Here is a 24979-nt window from a genome sequence, read left to right as displayed (position 1 = left end):
CCCATCTGAAAATGGAAATACTACTACTTACCTTCTTCACAAGGGTGTTTTGAAGCTGAAATTCATTTTTTGTGAGGCACTCAGATACTATGGTGATGAGTGCCACAGAAAAGGATATAAATGAATAAACAAATGTAAATCCTAAATCTTATTTGTTTCCCTTATTACCCCTTCAATCCCAATCAATGTGTTGTGTCTTGTTTTAGATTAAATTGTGTTTGCACGGTTTCTATCACAGTGAGGGCCCCAACTCTCAATATGATACTGCAATACAAATAAATAAATACAAACGATGTTTGTGATACAAGTTAGATATGTGCATATTTAACTTGGAAAATTTGACCCTTACCATCTGGTGACTGGAATGTTTTGTAAAAATGTTGCTGATTTCAGTTACCAACTGCATAAGTGGATTGGACTAACACATTTCTGGAGTTATTGTCCACTAAACTTGTGTGATCTATTTTTGTTTAGTGTTATTATCTTATGGACCAACCAAAAGTTGTTGTAAACTTAAATAAGAGTTAAATTTTTCTGCTGGCTGAAGAATTTGCTGATTGTTGTGATATTTGCATAATAATATATACTGGTTACTAGAAGAAATATATTCTTTATTGTATATGAATAAATGAATCATATAGGTGAAGAAATAAATTATTCACTGACATCAGCTATTTAAAAACTGTTATTAATACTTTTCCTTATGTTAATTTTATTTATTTAAAATATTATTTACAACACGGTATGTACAAATTTATACTACAGTATAACCTCAGAATTATGAGTACCTGAATTACGAACTGATTGGTCATCCGCACACCTCATTTAGAACCGGAACTTTGCAATCAGGAAGCAGAGACCGAAAAAAAAAAAAGGCAAATACTATACAGCAAAGGGAAAGTTTCTTCTGCATAGTGAAGTTTCAAAGCTGTATTAAGTCAATGTTCAGCTGTAAACTTTTGAAAGAACAACCATAATGTTTGGTTCAGAGTTACGAACATTCAGAGTTACAACCAACCTCCAATCCCTAGGTGTTTGTAACTCTGAGATTCTACTGTATTGCACAGTACATTACATTGAAGTTCTGTTTTAAAATCTCATTTACAGTTAACAGCTCTGGTTCACTCCATTTGCTCAAGATCCTCCAGCATGGGAGAGTCCTCTGCAGGCACATAGCGGGTGTACCTGGCTCCTAGGGCACTCTCCCTGAAAGGGAGGAAAGGGGGATGGTGGTGTTCAGTGTGATGTAAGGTAAGTCGGAATAGAGCGTGCTGTGCTGTTGGCTACTTCAATAGGGGGACTGCACCTTTGGGACTGTTTCCAGCTGGCACAGTTGGAGCAGCTCCCTGACATTCTGCTTAGCATACACCTAGCAAAATGAGAATCTGGACCACAATTATTTATCTTTCTGGATATTTGTCTCGAACATTTATGCCATACCAATGAGGTTAACTGCCTAAATTACAGACTAGTTTGAATGCAGTTTAGCTTTAGCACTCATATGGTATTATGTTTATAACATACAACACACATTACAATTTATTGAAAAAGCAGTAACCCTATAAAATTATTGCTTCTTTCCAACTTAATACTTCCTGCTATCATTTCTCATAGATCAAGAAGAAACTATGACAGCCACAAGGATGAAAAGTAAACTGAAATATGCTTCCATCTGGAAAGACAGAGACCTCTGAGGCATTATCACAGATTCACACTTTCAAAGGGGCCTAGAAGATTTTTTCCCTTTGGAGGGTGCAGTGAGTAATCATAACAACAAATTATATTTTCAGCGGGGGAACAACATATGCAGTCCAAGATTATTTACAATAAATGGGTGTGAATGTTCCAGAATTTAAAAAAGGCTAATAAAAACTACCAATTTCTCAGTAGAAAAAAGAAAAGTTGGAGTAAAACAGGTTTTAAACAATCAGCTTTATAGGATGATTGAGAATTCTAAAGTAGAATAATATTTGTAACACAAGTGTTAAGTCTGCCCTGTGCTGATTCTTTCAAAATCCTTTAAATCATTTAACAGAAAACAGGTGTTTAAGCTCTTATAGTACATCTGTCGTACTCATAACTTCTTTTTTTGTCCCACTGAATTTAAACGCTAATACAAATGTGACCATCGTTAGCTCCGCAATGAAGAATACCCTTCATAAAAATACTTTTATAGATGTATGAAAATGGACTAATAAGTCAGTGTTTCTGGCAAACACTGAGTAAATCATATATAATTCAATACTGTAACAAATCACTTTCTTTGCACCTTTATTTAATAACAGCTCTCTACTGAAAATTAAATCTTCCAGCCTGACATGATTTAAAACAAATGTTATTATAAATAAAGAGATTCATACACAATAATTTCATCTACTTCAGTAACAGTGAATAGTGAATGATGCTGTCAGATTAGGTCTTGGTTTGACTTGGAGAAGCTACAGTAGCTGCCACTTTTTTGTTATGGCTAAGAACATTTTAGAAAAAGTTGATCTAGTGCTCTTTATTTTATGGGCAAAAAGCAATGTTAAGTCTTCATAAAAAATAGCATGACTCTGGCTTGACAATAAAGAAGAATCAGCAACATGGGCAAGGTATTGCTAAAAATTTACTACATGAAGGAACCATATACTACAATAAACTCATAATTAAAGTACCCATGGACCCTGTGATAAAAAAAAAGATGAATACAGGCTTGTTAGAAGGAAATCCACCTGTTTATCCATAAACAGGAACAATTAGCATTTAGAATTGCTGACGTTGGACATGATGTAATTTGTTTATTGCTGCCACTTCTGTTACGTATTTCCAACCAAAATAATAGGCACAGAGGTGATGAGCTTAGTCTCTGGGGCAAAGCTTGCCACCTGCACAACTTTTCAGCAACCCAGGCTTGCCAATCAACACAGCAGCTTTGACAGTGATCTCAGAGGAGGCTTTGAGTGTTAACCTCACCAAGAGGATAAAGGCGTTGCACACACAGTCAAGTGGAAGGAGATTAACAATAAAATAAAATAAAACACACACCATCAAGGGCTAACTCAGAACAAAAAGAGAGGTACACCTCTACAGTTTGGGTTTATTGGTGCCCCTTAACATGAACATCAGGCATTGAAAAAACATCAACTTCCAGCAATTAAAGTCACAGGACTTTTTTTGGTTATAAAATAGTCAATAGGAAGTGATTAGCAATGCTGGCAGAGAACAGAGGTTGTTATTCTCTTTATGAAACCCTAGGTCTGAGATTTCTACCTCAGCTTCCACCTATTTGTCATAATTATAGGATGTCTATATAATAGATTTACTTCCTCCTGTCATCTGTTTGTTTTAGTAAATTCGAGTGTTTTTAAGATAATGTACCCTATTCAACCTCTAACGTTTTGGACAAATTGCTCATTTTTAAGACATTGGTATATAACAGCAATGTTGCTAACTCTTGTGATTTCATCACCAGACTCATCTTTAATTTTTTTTTAAAAGTAAGTTGGTAGCCATCATGGCTGCAAAAAGAGGCCTGAAAACATAAACCAAGTGGACCCTAAATGTTTCGAAAATAAGAAACCAAATAAAAAGAACACATGATTTCTGGATGCTTGAGGTTGACATTACTGTAACAGGCTATATTAAGAAAACATCCGAGCCACATTCTGTTCTGAGCTAGGAATACACTGAAAAGCAAGAACCAGGAAAAGAACTCCCATTCACACCTGCCAGCTGGAGCACTACAGCTGGAGCAGCAAAGAGCAAGGTGCAGGGCTTGAGGGGAGGGCCTGAACAGTTTAGTGTGTACGTGCCCTAGCCTGGCCTATCATACCTCCGTCCAGTGCAAATGACAGGAAATATCTTGCTGAGAAAGCTTTGCATGAGGCAGATAGGACATGGGCTCTGGTTAATGCTGCTTTTGCAGTGTTTACATGCAACTGTATGACAAGGCAATTTTGCTGTTTTCATGATTTTAACCCTGAGGAAGTAACTTGGAAGGCAAATACCATTGCAATAGTCATAGTCAAATATTTTTACAAATATATCAACATGGAATGCTTGAAAACTACTGTGAGTTAATCGAGTTGAGAGAATAAAACACTATTTAATAACGGAATGAACCACCTCATTTTTAAAGATACCATATTGTTTGAATACTTCCATTAGCATACTTGATCCGAACCTCGATAGCTACTGATATATCATTATAAATAACTGAATACAAGCCTATGGGCCATTGCATTGGAAAATGCATTCTTGAAAGTAGAAACAGATTCTATTCATCATATGCAGCTCAAAAATTTTAAAATAATTGAATTAAACTTAGGAAAAGTGCTTCGAAGCTACAACAGTCTCTCTCTCCTTCCGTACTGCTGACCTTTTTCTCTACTGCCCATTTATTGTTTTCAAGTCCTAGTCCAGTGGGCAATTAAACTGACCCCAAGCATAGCATTCCAACCATCTGTTTCTGAATAGAATGACACAACAAAGGTGATCCCTTTAAACCTTTTCACATCTTAACATCATAGCTGCTTTAATAATCTACATTAGAACACTCTTATATTTATCATAGCAACAGCACTGAAGAGTTTGTTCTTGATTCCCTTAATAGCTTGCTTAGGGCCAGGTTAGCAATGTGCATAGGGGAAGTGTGCAGCACTAAAGGTATGGCTACACTTACAGTTGTACAGCGCTGTGAGTTACAGCTGTCTTCATACAGCTGTGTAGGGAAAGCGCTGCAGTGTGGCCACACTGACAGCTACCAGCGCTGCAGTGTGGCCACATTTGCAGCATTTGCAGCGCTGTTGGGAGTGGTGCATTGTGGGCAGTTATCCCAGCGTTCAAGTGGCTGCAACGTGCTTTTCAAAAGAGAGGGGTGAGGGGGAACGTGGGGGAGAGAGAGAGAGTGGATTTTTGGATCTGTCAGCTCCCTGCCTTGCAAGTTCTAAGAACTGGAACATACACATCACCAACCTGCAATCAATTTAAAAGTTTCGAGCTCTTCCCCTACCCCTCTCTTATTCACTAAATGCAAATTATGCACTCCTAAATAGCCTTCAGACCACATAAGCAGCTGCTCAACACGGATTCCCCCCTCCCTCTCTGCCGTTTGACTTCTCTCTTCAAGCAAACAGCTGTGAACCTTCCAAAGCAATTCCCCTGCCTGCCTCCGCTCGGCTTGCTTGAGCAAACAGGAGCTGTGTTTGTTTTTTAGATAAGCAGCTCGGGGGAGCTCGGAGTTCAGCCATTCTTCCGGTTTGTTGTGAGCAGGCATTCTGGGATACCTCCTAATACCCTGGAGACCAATAACAGCGCTTTTGGTGGACACACTTGACGAGCAGCTCTGTATCACCAGCGCTGCAATCATTACACCCCAAGCAGACCAGGTGTACAGCCAGTGCTACAGCCAGTGCTGCAGCCAGGGAGTTGCAGCAGTGGATGTGCCTTGCAGGTGTGGACAGTTACAGTTGCAGCGCTGTAAACCCACCAACAGCGCTGCAACTCTCCAGTGTAGCCAAGCCCTAACACTTTTTGTGGCTCAGCACCTTGGAGTTGAGAGAGAGGGTGCAAAGCCAAGGCTAGACCCATTAATTATACGCCCACCTATAAAGGAAGGGGAATAGTAGCCACCTGCATTATGAACACAGATGTGTATGCCTTACATTCCCTTACTCTGCAGCACAGACATAGGACAGCTCATGGTTGAGCTCTTACTAATTTTACCTTTACACAAAGTTGTCTCCTTATCCAATAGACTAGATTTAGAATTTTTTCTAGAAATTTAGAAACTAATTTTAAGAACATAAGAATGGCCACACTGAGTCAGACCAAAGGTCCATCTAGCCCAGTATCCTGTCTTCCGACAGTGGCCAGTGCCAGGTGCCCCAGAGGGAACGAACAGAACAGGTAATCATCAAGTGATACATCCCCTGTAGCTCATTCCCAGCTTCTGGCAAACAAAAGCTAGGGACACCATTCCTGCCCATCCTGGCTAATAGCCATTGATGGACCTAGCCTCCATGAACTTATCTAGGTCTTTTTGAGCCCTGCTATGGTCTTGGCCTTCACAACATCCTCTGGCAAGGAGTTCTATAGGTTGACTGTTCATTGTGTGAAGAAATACTTTCTTTTATTTGTTTTAAACCTGTTGCCTATTAATTTCATTTGGTGACCCCTAGTTCTTGTGTTATGAGAAGTGGCAAACAATACTTCCTTATCTACTTTCTCTACACCAGTCATGATTTTATAGACTTCAATCATATCTCCCCTTAGCTGTCTCTTTTCCAAGCTGAAAAGCCCCAGTGTTATTAATCTTTCCCCATACAGAAGCCATCCCGTACCCCTAATAATTTTTTTTGCCCTTTTCTGACCCTTTTCCAATTCCAATACATCTTTTCTGAGATGGGGTGACCATATCTGCACACAGTATTCAAGAGGTGGGCGTACTATGGATTTATATAGAGGCCACTGTCATAAACAGATAGCTAAGGGTTAATGTTCTTTTACCTGTAAAGGGGTAACACCAGTAACCTGAAACACCTGACCAGAGGACCAATCAGGAAACAAGACTTTTTCAAATCTGGGTGGAGGGAAGTTTTGGGTGTGAGTTCTTTTGTTCTTTGTCTTGGGTCTGACCCTCTCGGCTCTGAGAGTGATTTTTTTATCTCCTGGCTTTCTAATCTGCTGTTTCCAAGTTGTAAGTACAAGGATAGTAAGACAATAGGTTTATATTGGTTTTTTTTGTATTTACATTTGTGTAGTTGCTGGAATGTTTTAAATTGTATTCTTTTTGGATAAGGTTGTTTATTCATTTTTCTTTTAAGCAATTGACCCTGTATATTGTCACCTTGATACAGAGCCTATTTTTAATGTCCTTTTTCTTTCTTTTTAAGACCTGTTAGAGTTTTTCTTTAGTGGGGACTCCAGGGAATTGAGTCTGCAGCTCACTAGGGAATTGGTGGGAGGAAGAAGTCAAGGGAAAAATCTCTTTGTGTTAGATTTACTAAGCCTGACTTTGCATACCCTCAGGGTGAGGGGGAAGAGAGGTTAGCTCTCTCGGTACTTGTGTTTCCAGGACTGGAAGCAGGGAATCTCCTAGGGTCGTCCAGGGAGGGGAGCCTGGGAGGAAGTAACAAGGGAACAAGGGGAGGGGGTTATTTCTCTTTGTTGTAAGACTCAAGGCATCTGAGTCTGGGGGTCCCCCAGGGAAGGTTTTGGGGAGACCACAGTGAGCTAGGCACTGTATAATTCCTAGCTGGTGGCAGCAATTACCAGGTCCAAGCTGGTAATTAAGCTTGGAGGTTTTCATGCTAACACCCACATTTTGGACGCTAAGGTCCAGATCTGGGAAGAAATGTTATGACAGCAACATGATATTTTCTGTCCTATTATCTACCTTTTTCTTAATTATTCCCAGCATTCTGTTTGCTTTTTTTTTTGACTACCATTGCACATTGAGTGGATGTTTTCAGAGAACTATCCACAGTGACTTCAAGATCTCTTTCTTGAGTGGTAACAGTTAATTTAGACACCATCATTTTATATGTATAGTTGGGAGTATGCTTTCCAATGTGCATTAATTTGCATTTGTCAACATTAAATTTCATCTGCCATTTTGTTACCCAATCACTCAGTTTTGAGAGATCCTTTTGTAGCTCTTTGCAGTCTGCCGGAGTCTTAACTATCTTTAGTAATTTTGTGTCATCTGCAAATTTTGCCACCTCACTGTTTACTCCTTTTTCCAGATCATTTATGAATATGTCAAATAGGACTGGTCACATAACAGACCTCTGGGGGACACCAGTATTTGCCTCTCTCCATTCATACCTACTCTTTGTTTCCTATCTTTTAAGCAGTTACCAATCCACGAGAGCACCTTCTCTCTTATCTCATGGCAGCTTACTTTGCATAAGCGCCTTTGGTGAGGGACCTTGTCAAAGGCTTTCTGAAAATCTAAGTACACTATATCCACTGGATCTCCTTGGTCCACATACTTGTTGACCCCCTCAAAGAATTCTAATAGATTGGTGAGGCATGATTTCCCTTTACTAAAACCATGTTGACTCTTCCTCAACAAATTATGTTAATCTATATATCTGACCAGGGTCGGCTCTACAGTTTTCGCTGCCCCAAGCAGCGCACTGAATTGCCGCCGCGGGCGGCGGGGGCAGTCCGTGCGCCCTTAGGGCAGCAGGCATGTTTCCGTGGCTTCGGCAATTTGGTGGCAGCTTCTATGTTTAGCTGAAGCCGTCCCGGACAGCTAAACATAGAAGCTGCTGCCGAATTGCCACCACCGCGGAAACGCGCCTGCCGCCCTAACGGTGCACGGACTGCCCCCGCCGCCCACGGCGGCAATTCGGCGCGCTGCTTGGGGGCAAAACAACAGGGACTGCCGCCCCTTGCAGATTACTGCCCCAAGCACCAGCTTGGAATGCTGGTGCCTGGAGCCGGCCCTGTGTCTGACAATATTGTTCTTTATTATAGTTTCAATCAGTTTGCCCGGTACTGAAGTCAGGCTTACAGGCCTGTAATTGCTGGGATCACCTCTGGAGCCCTTTTTAAAAATTGGCAGCATATTAGCTATCCTCCAGTCATCTGGTACAGAAGCTGATTTAAATGATAGGTTACAGACTACAGTTAGTAGATCTGCGATTTCACATTTGAGTTCTTTCAGAACTTTTGGGTGAATACCGTTTGGTCCTGGTGATTTATTGATGTTTAATCTATCAATTTGTTCCAAAATCTCCTCTAATGATACCTCAATCTGGGACAGTTCCTCAGATCTGTCACCTAAAAAGAATGGCTCACGTTTGGGAATCTTCCTCACATCCTCAGCTGTGAAGACCGATGCAAAGAATTCATTTAGTTTCTCCGCAATGGCCTTATCGTCCTTGAGTGCTCCTAAAGCACCTCAATCGTCAAGTGGCCCCACTGGTTGTTTAGCAGGCTTCCTACTTCTGATGTACTAAAAAAAAAATTGCTAATACTTTTTGAGTCTTTGGCTAACTGTTCCTCAAATTCTTTTTTGGTCTTCCTCATTGTAATTTTACACTTCATTTGCCAGTGTTTATGCTCCTTTCTATTTTCCTCACAAGGATTTAACTTCCAGTTTTTAAAGGATGCCTTTTTGCCTCTCACCGCTTCTTTTACGTTGTTTAGCTACAGTGGCTCGTGTTTGGTTCTCTTACTATGTTTTTTAATTTGGAGTATACATTTAAGTTGAGCCTCTACTATGGTGTCTTTTAAAAAGTTTCCATGCAGCTTGCAGAGATTTCACTTTTGGCACTGTACCCTTTAAATTCTATTTAACTAACCTCCTCATTTTTGTGTAGCTTCCCTTTCTGAAATTAAATGCTACAGTGCTGGACTGCTGTGGTGTGTTTCCTGCCACAGGGATATTAAATTTAAGTATATTATGGTCACTATTACCAAGCGATCCAGCTATATTCACTTCTTGGACCAGATCCTGTGCTCCACTTAGGACTAAATCAAGAATTGCCTCCTCTGGTGGGTTCCAGGACCAGCTGCTCCAAGAAGCAATTATTTAAGGTGTCAAGAAACTTTATCTCTGCATCCTGTCCTGAGGTGACATGTACCCAGTCAATATGGGGATAATTGAAATCCCCCATTATTATTGAGTTTTTTTATTTTAATAGCCTCTCTAATCTTCCTGAGCATTTCACAGTCAGGTGGTCAGTAATGTATCCCTACCACTGTATTCTTATTATTAGAACATGGAATTTCTATCCACAGAGATTCTATGGTACAGTTTGATTCATTCACGATTTTTACTTCATTTGATTCTACCCTGGTACACCTCTACCCTGATATAACGTGACCCCATATAACACGAATCCGGATATAACCTGGTAAAGCAGTGCTCCGGAGGGGCGGGGCTGCGCACTCCAGCGGATCAAAGCAAGTTCGATATAATGCAGTTTCACCTATAATTCAGTAAGATTTTTTGGCTCCTGAGGACAGCGTTATATCGGGGTAGAGATGTATTACTGTATCTCATTGATTATCCTCATTCCACAATTTTTCTGTGATGCCTCACTCTCTCCCAGCACTCTGCCACGACTACACATGCCATGTTAAAGCGCTGCTGTTAGGCAGCACTTTAATGTTGCTAATGTAGACAAGCCCTTTGGGATATAAAACTAGAAGATAATGGTACATACATAATGGGAATGGGAGAGAAATGGAGCCATCTATCAAATGACAATGTTGCTACACTGCCCAAATGTTAATGTGACTAGGAGCTAAAACCCTCACAACCAGAAAGAGGGATGTTGCCTAGTGTTAATGAAAACAGAAGCATGAGGCCAGAGTGAAGTTAAAAATGAATGGGAATAAAAAGATCTGGCTGCAGCAGGGTGAGAAAAACATCATGAAAGATCACTGAGCATAAGGCAGTTTTGCACAGCCAAGGGATCAGAGATGGCACCTTTTGTCTATGCTGCAGGTACTAGCCGGATAATAATAAAATAATAAATAATAATAATACTAAGAGATATACCAATCTCCTAGAACTGGAAAGGACCTTTAAAGGCCATTGAGTCCAGCCCCCTGCCTTCACTAGCAGGACCAAGTACTGATTTTTGCCCTAGTTCCCTAAATGGCCCCCTCAATGACTGAACTCACAACCCTGGGTTTAGCAGGCCAATGCTCAAACCACTGAGCTATCCCTCCCCCTTATTCTCTGGCTCATTAGGGCAATGCTGCATCAGCCTCTGCACAGAGGAATGCTCAGGTGGTATAGAGCTACTCCGACCCCACCTTCCTTCCTGGAGTAGTGGGGGAACGCCCAGAGTCTCCCTGTTCCCCAAGGATTCCCACTGCTGGAACAGCCCCTGGCGGCCATTAGCAGCCAGCACAGTTTAGAGAAGCTATTGGGGGTGTCACCTACCGCTGAACCAACTGAAATCAGCGGCTGCAAAGTTGGACTGAGACCCTCCTCCACCTCCAGCTTTGTACAAGCTAATTGGCCAACCTGGAGCACTATCCCAGTATCCATACTTAACAAGACTTCTCAGTGACATTAGACTGAGGTGTTCTAATGTGCATTTGACCCTCGATTGTATTATATAAGCCTGTATTAATTAAAAAGAAACTGAACAGGAATGTGATTACTTAAAGTGGGGTTACTCCCTGTTCCCAGGAAAAGGAAACCAAGAGACAGTACTTAGATGAGGCAGTAATTACAATTCGAGCACCTTCTCAAAGGCATGGGTTCATGGTGTGTTGGGGGAGCCATTCCCAAAAGTACAGTACTCCCAACGGCTTTGGTCAACTGGAACAACGGGAAAGCCTAAATACCAGGAGTTCAGGCTTGTTTACTGTGAAGTTTTAGGGGCCTTTGTGCTGCTGCTCCACTCAGTATAGACAATGAAACACCTCACTTCACCAGCCACTGCCTCAGCTCCAAGTGAGCTATCCATCAGACAAGCATGGAGATACTGGAATGGAAAACAGATAAAGACAATTGTTTTCAAGTCCTTATTTTCCAAAGTAGAAACCTTACCACTTAAGCCTTTTACAGTGGCCACTAAATTGGAAGATTTGAAGGCTCATATGAAACATGTTGAAAAGGCAAGAGAAAAAAATAGCAAAAGAGACTGCTGGGATTAAAAAGATCCTGGTAAAATAAGATCTGTGCAGCAAATAGAAAGCGTGCTGCTAGAGGTATTGCAGTTGCTATTCTGTGTTAACCAAGGTAAGGAGGGAATTCTTATAACAGCTTGAAAAAAGTAGAAATTAAAATAGGTAAGAATACATTTTTTAAAGAGTCCTGCTGCCCATCAACAGCGTGCTGAATGTAATTTCAAAAACTGAGTTCATTGCTGAGAAGGTCTCCGAATCCATTCTGCTTCCAGAATAAGCTGTGGAATATTGCATGAAAATAAATTAAAACTTTGTTGATCTCTGATCTTGGAAAAGATCAGAAAAGAAAGACGCATTAGAGTATTCAGTGCATCACTTTTTCAGTGCAGGATTGTTCCCTGCAGAACATTATCTAGTGTTTCGTTTTAGTTGAGTTTTATCATGACAATTATTATCATAATTTTTATTAGCATTACTTTAATGCTAGGGTCTCTTGTCATAGACCATGACCCCACTGTGGTAGGTGCTCTACAAACACAAAACCTGCCCCAAGGGACTTACAATCTAAGTATAAAACAAGAGACAATATATAGATACAGGCAGACATGGAAGTACAAGGAAACAATGAGACAATGCCATTCAGCAGATAGGCAGTGGACCTCACCACACCAGCAGCCTAACTGTTGTATAGTTTTTTGTAGTCATCACAGCATGGGAGAAAGCACAAAGTTTTGTGTTTTAAAAATGCAACAAGTGGGTAGAGGAGGCATTATGGGCTAATCGAGACGAGTATCAACAGCTCGATAGTGAATAGGGTGACTAGATGTCCTGATTTTATAGGGACAGTACCGATTTTTGGGTCTTTTTCTTATATAGGTTCTTATTACTACCCACCCCTGTCCCAATTTTTCACATTTGCTGTCTGATCACCCTAATAGTGAATGAGAGATTATGAGTATGGAGGGGACTGACTAGACTTTGAAAGTGAATACAAGAAGCTTATGTTTGATGTGATAGAGAAGAGGGATCCAGTGGAGGGCAGCAAAGAGGCAGGTGACATGTCAAAACAATAGGCTAGGCAAATGAGCTGGGCAAGAACATTCTGAATGAATAAGAGCGCAGCAAGATTGCATTTACCAAGGCCAGAGACATGCCTGTTGCAGTCAGCAAAGTACAAGATGATACGCTTGGATGAGAATTTTTGCTGTGTGGATAGATAGGAAAGGCCTTGTCTTAGAGAGATTCTGTAGAAAGACTCTACAATCTAGCCTGCATGTGATGACCTAGAGAGAGAAGTTGAAGATGATGCCCAGGTTACAGGCCTGAATGACAGGCAGGATGGTGGTGAAGTCCACAGTGATTGAGCAGCTTTCAGCTTTCCCCATCAAAGGTTACTCCACAGCCAGATATTTGATGTCTGACATGCAGCTAATATTTTATTATTTTTAATTTCAGACAGTTACTCCTTGCTATTCCCTATTCACTCCACTAAATAATTCCTCGGCACACTTACACCCTTCAAATATCTGTACATTGTTAAATCCTCACTTAGTCATCAGTTAGCCAGACTATACCTGCTCTTTTCATCTTTCCTAAGTCAACCCTTCCAGATTCTGATCTTTTTTTTTTTTTTTGCTTTTCTCTGAACTCCTTCCAGTTTGTCAGCTGTTTTCAAGTAACCTTATACCCACATCTGAGTGCAATATTCAATTTGCCATTGCATCACTGACAGAGTCATTGTTACCTTTCTGCTCTGCGAAATGATGTCTTTGTATATGTAAGCTCACCTGCATTAGCAATTTTTGTCAGTTTATTGCATTGCAAACTCATGTCTGATTTGCTGTCCTCAATCACCCCATCATTTTATGGATCATTACTTCCAATGTTGAACAAGACGGGATGCCAATCACTACCATACTCCAGCAAACACTTCCCCCAGCTCATACTCATGGTTCTGTACTCTCTAGATAGTTAATTCTTCTGCTTCTTCATTTCACCCTTTTTCCCCTTTTTCTTTTCTAGGGATAGAAGTTAGATTAATAGGAGAGTAAATGCCAGAATCAATCTTCCTTCCTTTCAAAAAAATAAAATTGATTCTTTAAATTTTTCCTTCAGCATTCTGGTATACTACTAATCATCAGTGAATAGTAAAAACAATAGTGGCTGATGAGCTAATTCTCTTCATACTCTAAGTTGCCTAGCATCTTGACCAGATAGTAGGTATATATACAAATTTCCAAATACACCTCTACTCTGATATAATGCTGTCCTCGGGAGCCAAAAAATCTTACTGTGTTATAGGTGAAACCTCATTATATCGAACTTGCTTTGATCCCGTGGCGTGCGCAGCCCCGCTCCTGCGGAGCACTGCTTTACCACGTTATATCCGAATTCGTGTTATATGGGGTTGTGTTATACTGGGTAGAGGTGTATTCTCTTACCGATAGTTATTTTTACAGGACCTTCCATCTTAATTGTTGAAACTATTTTTCCTACATGTTATTCAGTTTTATAGTCCAATACAAAGACATTTAAGTCTTTGATAAGATTCAGAAAGCAATAATGGACATTTCATTGTGCAATAACAATGCACAGTAACTCCACTTGCTGGTTAGTACCCTAGGATATTTAGGGAATTAGTTGATGATACTTGTGTGGTTTTTGTTTGTTTTTTAAAATCAAAGGATAACTGAAAAGATGCAAAAAGACTGACAAAAACAAATGTTGTACCAAGTTACATGTATTAAATTCAATAAAAATAAAGTTTAAAATGAGTATGTAATAAATCAACAAGGATAATAAATAAACTAACTATTTTTCGACTGAATAGTCTCTACTGTACAAGAACTAAAGAACAAAACTTGAACAGCACAAAATGCTAGATCAAATTGTTGAGTTTATTCAGAAATCCAATGTTAACCACTTAGTTCTTAAGAACGCAGCTGGGCAATGGGGAGGACTAGATGATCCATAAAGTCCTTTTTCTGACATTGAGATTTATGAGCAAATGTGCTCTACTCAAGAGAAATGGGTCTTAACCAAAGCTCTGGATGCAAACACCTGTGAACTTTGTAGTAGTAGGACTTGGAATCCAAACTCAGATCCACATCACACAGCTGCTGCTATTGCTATTCTAAATGAATAAATAAAATTCATTTAATAAATCAGTTAAAGTTAAGTGACAGCAAAGCACTTATCTAGCTCATCATTTAGAGAACCTGCGCTGCTATAAGCAAAGAAATAAATATTTAAGGATATCATAAATCTTCTCACACAATAAACAAACATACTGGGTATGATTCTCTGCTCTATTATGCCAGTTTTAGGATAGCGTAACCTCAGCAAGATCAGTTCAGGCTCATAATATCAACTGTAGTCTATGAAAGTTGTTAAAAACCGTGCTTAATTACAACCTATTGTCTGCAAAGTAGAAAATGCATTAATTTTCAAGAAGATTTAATTATATCGAAAGTTGAAAGATGTGATAAAGCCATGTTTGAGACAGATGGAGAGAAAGACAAAAGTCAACAATGAAAATTCTTAAAATGTTTAATGATTTGTATCTCAAAAGCAGTTTGAAAACATTCTTTGCAATGGAAGCTAATTAGATTACCAACTATAGAGTGGCTACTGCCTCTCAACAATAATAGGCTGAATAAAAAGCTGAATTTGAACATCAAACTTTGAATGGAAAGGAGGGTTGAAATCTGAATCTGGAACTGAATTATGTGATCAGGCCCATTTCTACTGCGAAAGCTGACAGACCCAAATAGGATCACAACTCTCCGAAATGGCAAATTGACCTTTAAAATCGATCCAAAGACCAAGGCCTTCCCAAAACCAAGGCTGTACTATTCTAACCATTAGCCATTTTAGAAGATGTAGTCTTAGGAAAACCCACATGGGATTTTGTAATCCGCATGACATTCCTCAATATATGTATGTTGTATTACACACATTTCTGCCTCTCTGCCTCCATGCCCCTTCCCAATTTATCCACTGGTCTTGAGGGACATCAAAACCTTCAGCTGCAATCCCATTTATTGTCTCTGAAAGGAAAAGACATTCAGCCTTTCCAAAGCCTGCTGGCCTCCTCTCCCTTTGAACAGGCTGCATTCCATGTCCCCAATCCCAGAGTATAGTGACAGAGATGCCAGCTGGCTTTCAAAAAGCCAGCTTTAAAGAGGCTATGCTGAGCAAAGCTGACTGGTATCCTTATCCAGGACAACCCTGGTGACGTAAGTGAACTTTGGTTAACCAAGAATTTTGGTTACGCAGAGCTCTGTAAAATAAGGAGGGTGCTGTGTATTGCATTTCTTGATCAAACAGATGTTGTCTAAGCTGTCTGGATCCTGACATTTCAGTTGAACATTGTTTATTATTCATATCATGCTAGTCACAGTTATGAAGCTGGTTTATGGTACATCTAGTAAACAACTTTCTGAATTGTAAATTGTAAACAGTCTTTTCTGAATTGGAAAGCAAAAACATGGCACAGGGCAGCCTAAACCTTTCTGTCCTTCCATTCCCAAAATAAAATTCAGAGACACAATCCATAACTGGCTATTTACGGCACAGGAGTTAAAAGAAGTGATCATGTGTGCTAGAAATGAGGAGCTTGAAACCCCTCCCCCAAATTCTGTACAGTCAGACACATGAAAATCAAAGGGCAGTGTACGTGCTATTGAACAGAGATCTGAGATCTGCCAGGATGTTCCAGTTTATACATCTGTTCAGAAGGGCAGAATCTGTCTTATAATGCACATGTGTAAAGTAAAAGTTGCTTCTATTGCCTTATAGACACTAGAAAAAGCCAATATTTATCAGAACAAGATGGTTTTGCTGTAAATCAAACCAAAATGTATAAAATTTCCCCTTAAATATCGAAGATACAAAATATTAAAATATTCCTGAGAACATATGCTATGATTCAAGATTAATATGCATCCATACACCTAAAGTTGTCACATAAAACTGCACTTTTTTCTCATAACCAAACTACACTTTCTATATAAATTATACTGAACATCATCAATTCAGACAGATTTGTACTAAGTACAGATTTATCTTGTAGCTAGTTATCCAATACACACATGACAGCTCATAAATTAAGACAGTTTTATGTGAGTTCAAACCTGAAAGCTGAAGTCCCCGGCAAGTATTAATAAAGGCATTAAAATAATGTTTGCCCTGAATAACCTAAAAACATAAACGTTATCATTTTTTCACAAGATCTGGTTTTAATAAATAGCTTCTTCATATGACTGTAAGCTCACAAAAATTTTCAGCCCTTCAACAATCATCTCCTCTTCATGGAGCCAAACAAACCAAATCTCCTCTCATGTAGAAGTGTCATTGTGATATAAATGTATGTTTCCAAATTCTCTTCAATAAAATACATTAGTCCAGCTCCTTCACCTTCATATTTCAATTTTAATATAAGAGGTAATAAACTATGATATCTTCCTACATACTAGTGTGTTTGAAGTTACAAGTCTGTCACTACTTTCATGAATCACAAGAAAGCAATTGCTGGAGGAAATATTAAATTTGATGTAATGCGCAAATAGCATTCTGGTCCCTAATCTAAATCAGGCTTAACCACCACCCAGGAATGGAATTTTACTACAATGGCAATAAAATTTCTGTTAAAAGAAAAAAAGATTAATGTTGGGTGGCCAAATTGTAGAAAACAGACACACCTGCTCAGCCTTTAGCTTTGATGAAGATATCAACTTCAAATAATGTCAACAAAATACATAAGATAAGAATTTTGTGACTGTTAACTCTTCAGGGCTATCTTTTTTTGATGCACACAGTAGATAGAAAGCCAGATGTTTTTAATCTGGAAAGCTGCAATGCTACTGCATTGTGAAGCCAACAGGCAACAGACTGGAAGGAAGAGAATAATTCAATGGGCAAAATCCCAGAAGTTAACCTTTGTGATCTTTCACACCCACCAAACAGATTTTCCTCTGCTTCGAAAGCTCTTCAACACTGTCAGAAGTACCTGCTTTCAGACTGCATGGAAGTTCCCTTGGAACTCCTGTCATAAACAGATAGCTAAGGGTTAATGTCTCTTTCACCTGAAAAGAAGTAACCTGAAACACCTGACCAGAGGACCAATCAGGAAACAAGACTTTTTCAAATCTGGGTGGAGGGAAGTTTGTGTGTGAGTCCTTTGTTCTGGTCTTGTATCTGTCCCTCTCGGCTATGGGAAGGATTTTTCTATTTCCTGCTTTCTAATCTTCTGTTTCCCAGTTGTAAGTACAAAAAGATAGGTTTGTTTTTTTGTAGTTACATGTGTGTAGTTGCTGGAGTGCTTTGAATTGTATTCTTTTTGAATAAGGCTGTTTATTCATATTTCTTTTAAGCAATTGACCCTGTATTTGTCACCTTAATACAGAGAGACCATTTTTATGTATTTTTTTTTCTTTTTACATAAAGCTTTCTTTTTAAGACCTGTTGGAGTTTTTCTTTAGTGGGGAACTCCAGGGAATTGAGTCTGTGCTCACCAGGGAATTGGTGGGAGGAAGAAGTCAGGGGGAAATCTGTGTGTGTGAGATTTACTAGCCTGACTTTGCATACCCTCTGGGTGAAGAGAGAAGTACTTCTGTTTCCAGGACTGGAAATAGAGAGGGTGGAATCCCTCTGTTTAGATTCACGGAGCTTGCTTCTGTGTATCTCTCCAGGAACACCTGGAGGGGGGAAGGGAAAAGGTTTATTTCCCTTTGTTGTGAGGCTCAAGGGATTTGGGTCTTGGGGTCCCCAGGGAAGGTTTTTGGGGGGACCAGAGTGCCGAAAACACTCTAATTTTTTGGGTGGTGGCAGCTTTACCAGGTCCAAGCTGGTAACTAAGCTTGGAGGTTTTCATGCTAACCCCCACATTTTGGACGCTAAGGTCCAAATCTGGGACTAGGTTATGACAACTCCATAATCTCTTTTGTTCTAAAGTTAGAATACTTGAAAGAAACAATGTTGTCTTTTAAAAATGGGACCTTCCTGCACAGATCATTTCAGCTGGGAGCAACATGAAACAAACATAGACGAGCTAACCTTCATCTTTTGCATTATGCAGTTTTACCTTGAGATGGGGATAACTGTCTCCAAAAAAGACAGTGTCACCCACAAAGTAGTTAGTAATGTCTAGTTATACCAGTGTTTCTCAGATTGAGGCTCACGAGCAACAAGTGGCTCTTTAATGTGTCTCCTACAGCTCTTGGCAGCACATGATATTAAAACACTGTGAGATTTAATTATTAACCAATCTAAGTTATTAACCAATCAGTAGGGTTACCAGATAGTAACTGTGGAAAAAAAGGCTGGGGTGAGAGGTAATAGGTGCCTATATAAGAAAAGGTCACCAAAACAGGGACTGTCCCTACAAAACGGGACATCTGGTCATCCTACCAATCAGGATGCTTTTACGATGTTATTAACCAATTGCAGTTGATAAAATAATAATACTTGGTCAGTCATTTGGCCATGACAATTATATATATATATATATGAAACGAGTTTCATATATATATATATGAAACATTATATTCACACACACACAAACTCGTTTCATACCCCACTCATTAAACACAAATACTACTCGGGCCCAAATACAAATATCCTGTGAGTGCTGCTGCACCGATATTGCACGGGCTTATAGCAGGTCTAAATTTTGACCCAATGTGCTTAAATGCTGCCTACGTATCAGTGTGATGCTGGCAGATCAGGTGCCAGCTCATGCCAAGGCCCATAGGTCTCAATGAACAAATGCATAGCTGAAACCAGCCTGACTCATGTGTGTGTTAGTAGTGTTAAAACTAGGTATTCGATTTACAAAAATATGTTTAGACTTTGAAATACTTGTAAGTTGTTGCATGCATAAATCTCTTATAATATCTGTATCTCACGTTATACAGTAATATTTAAGTGTTTGCTCTGTAACTGTAAACCAAAAGTCAGGAGAGAAACATTACCACATGTGAAATATTAGTTTGTCACAGAACATGTTTTCTCCTGCCCAACAAAAAAAGGCCCATAAACACCAGACACACCATTGTGGAATATCACAGGACAGAAGACTTGTTTGAATGCTCCCCCACACCCATGAAGAGGAGAATGTGCACATGAACTTATCCCATCACCTTGAACTCTAGGAGAAAGGGAATAAAAAGCCCTGACAAGAAGGAACTGGGTCTCCATGGTGCTTGGACTCTAGGGGTGGGGGGTAGGATTACAAAGCATAAGCAAAAGATCCTCAGCGTTTGGCCTGAGTTAGACCTACATATAGTGCTTGCTTACTATAGAAGCTTCAATTATCTTTTGGAACCTAAGACTATAACTCATTTGTGTGCATATGTTTACCTCTAACTCTGTAAATATTTCTCTTATTTCTTTCTCTTACTTAATAAATCTTTAGATAGCTTATTATAGGACAGGCTACAAGCATTGTCTTTGGTGTAAAATCTAAGGTACAACTGACCTGGGGTAAGTGACTTGTTCTTTGGGACTGGGAGTTACCTGAATATTGTTGGAGTAAGGGACCACTGATCACAAAGGCAAGCTTACCTAGATTGCAAGGTAGATCAGAGTACCCAAGAGGACTGTCTGTAACTCCATGTTAAGGCTGTTATAGTGTCTGAGGAGTCACACTTGATACTAGATTGGTGAAATCTAGGTATAGAACACAAAACCAATTTAGGGTTTGTGCTCTGCTGCTTAACAGTCTGCCAGAGATTGGTACTCACACTCTTGAGCCACTTCAAACAGCTCAACTCAGCAATTATTTTATTCTATAAAAGGAAGTTGATACATTTTTTGCAAACTCCACTCACATCACTGGAGGGAGTAACATAACCTGTGATAGTCACTTAACCATACAGTGGATGAAATTCTGGTTCCACTGTACGCATCAGCAAAATTTTCATTAATTTCAATGGGGACTGAATTTAACTAAATAGTTTTAGTTACATATATATCAGGAAAGCAGTAGATCAAGAGAAGGGCAAAATTCTATGCAATGAAATTCACAGATGTGGATAGGAAAGTAAACATATCTATAGACTAATATGCACTTCCAAAGAGCTCCTGCAGAAATCTTGATCCCAACTGAAGTCACTGATAAAACTCAAAATGATTTCAGTGGGACCAGGATCGATATTCAGATGCTTGCTTACTTCTATCTTATCCCAAAAATATTAAGCATGATCATCGGTCAGAGATAACCTCTGCATTTGGCAGGAAAACATATGCAGCCATAACACACACTTCCAGGAAATCCTCTCTCATGTCTTTCAAGCTTCTTCTTCTAGTCAGCTGTAGGAACTAAGATTAAATATATACATATTTGTTCCTCACAACAAAGCCTCTCCTAGCTTAAAGTCAGATCCTGCAAGTATGATGTAAAATGCCATAACCGCCAATGTTATTTTCCGTTATTTTCTTAAAGGAACACTGTCAGGACAATTGTTTCCTAAAATTTAGAGAGAGAGAGCGTATGTGTGTAACAAACAGAAATATATACATGCAAATTCTGCAACGCATCTACTGTAGAACCATGGTAATGCATCAGAACCTAAAACTGAAACAGAGTAGAAGCTGAGTGGATACAAAACTGGAAACTTACTAGTCTGCATTCATTGACCAAGTTGAAAGAAATGCAAAAAATAGAGCAGCATAGAAATGAAAACTAAACTAGGTATTGAAAATGTATCCACTTTAATAATGTACTAATGATTACTAACACAAGGTCAGATTCTGTAAAAAGCAAGAAAGAGTTCGGTGGCACCTTAAAGACTAACAGATATATTGGAGCATAAGCTTTTGTGGGTGAATACCCACTTCGCCCTTACTCTCATTGACTGTTTGTAAACTGAGGTGCTACTCAAGTGCAAACGTATTGGATTCTAGATGACAAAGCAGGAAAATGATATTTAAATATCATTGTTGGAGGTACCTTTGTATAGCTGACAACACTATATGCAATGCTATCGTTAAAATAATAACACAGAAAAACAGTTGCATGAGTAACCCTTTCACTGAAATGATTGCCCATGATGGTGGATGGTTCCATAACCTTGTACCTTAACGCCAGTGGAAATCACATGAAAAGGCAGTATTACTAACATGTTCATGGAAACAGCCAAAGTATTGCTTAAAAGATACAAAATACAAATGACTTTAACACACATTGCAAGTGATTTCACCTGTATACTATAATGCTTCACGCCTATGTCTCAGTTCTGGCATGAGAGTGTCCCTTCAAATTAACTGCAATTGTCCACTGCTGCACTTGCTATACATGAGCAAATGTTCAGGAAAAAAATTACAAGTCTATGGTTATATTCATCACAAAATTAGCTGTCTATGTTCAGAAGAAGTGCTATTTTTTTTCCTTTTTTATAATATTAATTAGTTTCAAAAGTCAGTCCTTAAGATAGCATTCTTAGGGTCTGAAATCAAACATCTTTAAAATAAAACCAATCAATAGAAAAGGCATTATTTTTACTTCTCTAATATAGCAATGAAAAACTTCCTGTTGTCAGTGTCAAGGAGTAAAGGGCTTTATTCACTATAGGACACAATAAGTTACCGTGGCAAAAATGCCTAGAAAAAGAACACAGCTCTTCAGATAATTAAAGTGCTTCAGCCCACTAGCGAATTGATTTCCTCCTTGTAAAGGTAGCTCAATTGAAATGTTCAGAATAAATCATGTGTTAAAATTATCTTCTAAAGTAAGAGCTGAGTGCATATTGATTAATAATTATTTGCACTAACAGACTCAACTAAGACAATACCATCAATTATCTCAAAAATCTGTAAGATCAATCAGAATGGAATCAACAGAGTTAAAAGATGCTCTATATTTCTCCCAGTGTTTTAGAAGTGCCCGTTAAAGTGGCAGCACATAGGAACTCCAATGGCACCTGGGCTTTCTGTTTCTGAAGTGACAGGAGATCTATTTTAAATACCAGTTACCACCTAGATATTTTAACTATGCAATATGACTCCACTACCTTGAATTACATGGATGGTTTCCAAGGAAAGCAAATGTATTCCACAGTATGATGTGTGATCGCATACCTATGCCAAGAAAATTCATTTTGTATTTCATGCTCATGCTAACGCAGCAAGGGAGTGCAGACTGAGCCTAAACTAATGACCAAAATAGATTATATACATTGGAGATAGTCATTCAAAGAACGGCTATATTCAGAGTAAATTAGCTATGTCTTAGAAACTAATGAGTCCTATTAATTGGATTTATCCTAGAAACATAATAAAATCCTAGCAAATCTTTTAAAAAATGTACATGCGTTTGCCTGGTTATTACTGGTATGGAGATCATTAATCCCTTGTGACATCAAAGTCACAAGTCCAGCATGAGAATTTATTGAAAATCCAAGGGGATTTTCCTTTCTAATAATATATTGTACAATTAGAATTGTGGGAAACTTGCTGGTTTTGGCTCACACAGGTTTTAACCAACCAGATTATTTCAGTAGCTATTCTTTTCATGGTTTCATACCCCTGGAGTGTCACATTTACTCAACCCAAAATACTGCAAATTGGCAAGCGTCATTGCATTCTACACATGACACGCTAGCGTGCTCACTTCTGACTGACACGAGTAGAGAGTGAGGGCATTTTTTGGAGAAAAGAGAGTCGTAACTTTTAAAACTTAAAAGTGATCTGCAATGGGAAAACGAGGAATTTGTCCCTAATTTTATACAAAAATGTGTCTGCACTTTTCTTTACTTTTTTTTTTCCACATTAGAAATACTAGGTATTTATTTTCCTTTCTTTGCTGTAGGATTCCAACAGTCTCTTTGAAGGATCTGAAGAGTGATGTTCCATCAGGGTGAGGACTGAGCTGCAGCTTTTCCTTCTCACAACAGAAGAAGAACATGTCAAATCAAAGACTGTCAAGATGGATTTGCAAACTGCTTTGAAAACTCAGTCCAACAAAATGTTTATAACAACCTTTACTAACGTATTTCACCTATGCACCTAAATACATGTTAGAAATAATTACAGTAAGCTAACATGCCAGGGAGCTACTCTCTCCCTTGTCCCTGTCCTGCTGACACAAGAAGAGAAACAATAGCTATAACAACAGAAGTATAAGTAGGTATTCTATACCAGTGTTTCTCAACATCTGGTCCGTGGACCAGCACTCATCACTGAGATCTCCCCTATACAGTTTAGGAAGGCAGAAAGCCAATCTCAGATATCAAAAAGATTGAAAAATTAGGGTGACCAGACAGCAAATGTAAAAAGTCGGTGTGCGGGGTAATAAGAGCCTATATAAGAAAAAGACCCAAAAATCAGGACTGTCCCTATAACATCGGGACATCTGGTCATCTTATGAAAAACATTGTTCTATATAATAACCACCAACAGATATCTGGGACTGTGGTTCAAGTAAACACTGTGGACAAACACAAACTGTAAGAATATGCCTTTTACTCAATTACCCAGTCCTTGTCAATGAAGTAGACTTGCCTACCTGTGGGGTAGTGATTAAGGAGATTATAACCCTCCTGCCACAGTCTCTATAATATGTCTCTTTAAAAATGTTGTCTCTCTGAGGAACATATTGTGTATATCTACAGGAGAAACTGCCTCTGTTGTTGCTGACCATTTTCATTGTTTAATAAAGGTAAATTTTGTGGTTTGAGTTATTATGAAGCGAATACGTGTTTTAAAATATTCCGACTGAAGTGTACAGGAATTGCCAGTAATCATGATTTTCTGGGTCTGTCAATGGATTTTTAAATTTGTCCTAGGATGGGACAGGCAGACAGGAAGCACTCATAAGGGTCAGGAGGAATCAGATTTAATGCATTTACATTTTGAGGAGGCCTTTGAAGACCAGAATTACAGTTCAGACTAAGCGCAGCCTCTACTTGGGTGGAATTCACCAATGGGTAGTTGGGCCTATGCCTGACTCTCCACACCATCAATCACAATTGGACCTATGTGGTTGGGCAGGATTTCTGTGCCTCACATCAACTCTAATATGTGGAGATAGGGCAAGAGGTGTGACTTGCTATCCTAGCCATGAAAAGACAAACACAAGTAGACAGTGGTGGTGGATTTAGGAGACCTGGACATCTGTGGGTCCAGAGGCTAAGAACCTACAGAAGGAGTACCGGAGGGCAGTTGTCACTGTTTCAGCCAACAGGAACAGTGACCACAGAGCACTGCTCAGTGAGAATGCTGTCTCTAGCTTCCACACTGGATGATGTTAGTATTTCAGTTGATCTCAACTGCCTGGTTGGGACATAAACACAGTTTGCTAAGGAAGCCAGGAGCTAAGCCACACAGGAGTTTATAGAGTAAAACCAACAATATGAACTGCATTTGGAAATGTTCTGGACGTCAGTACAGATTA

The 24979-nt window shown here is 39.2% G+C and overlaps 1 protein-coding gene and 1 long non-coding RNA gene across 10 annotated transcripts in view; one reads left to right on the top strand and one right to left on the bottom strand.

Moving 5' to 3' along the window:
- The window catches only part of PARD3 (par-3 family cell polarity regulator), a 658805-nt gene that overhangs the window by 63882 nt on the left and 569944 nt on the right, over positions 1 to 24979 (bottom strand). The gene's annotated exons all lie outside the window — the stretch shown is intronic.
- Positions 1112 to 24236, top strand: LOC127044390 (uncharacterized). The gene is made up of 3 exons (XR_007772476.1): positions 1112 to 1251; positions 1615 to 1757; positions 23396 to 24236. It is a non-coding gene; the product is annotated as an uncharacterized LOC127044390 (long non-coding RNA).

Source organism: Gopherus flavomarginatus, chromosome 2 (genome assembly GCF_025201925.1).
Source record: "Gopherus flavomarginatus isolate rGopFla2 chromosome 2, rGopFla2.mat.asm, whole genome shotgun sequence".
In the NCBI taxonomy this organism is placed as follows: Eukaryota; Metazoa; Chordata; order Testudines; family Testudinidae; genus Gopherus; species Gopherus flavomarginatus.
The sequence above is the reverse complement of the archived record's forward strand: the minus strand, read 5'-3'. Positions and strand labels throughout refer to the sequence as shown.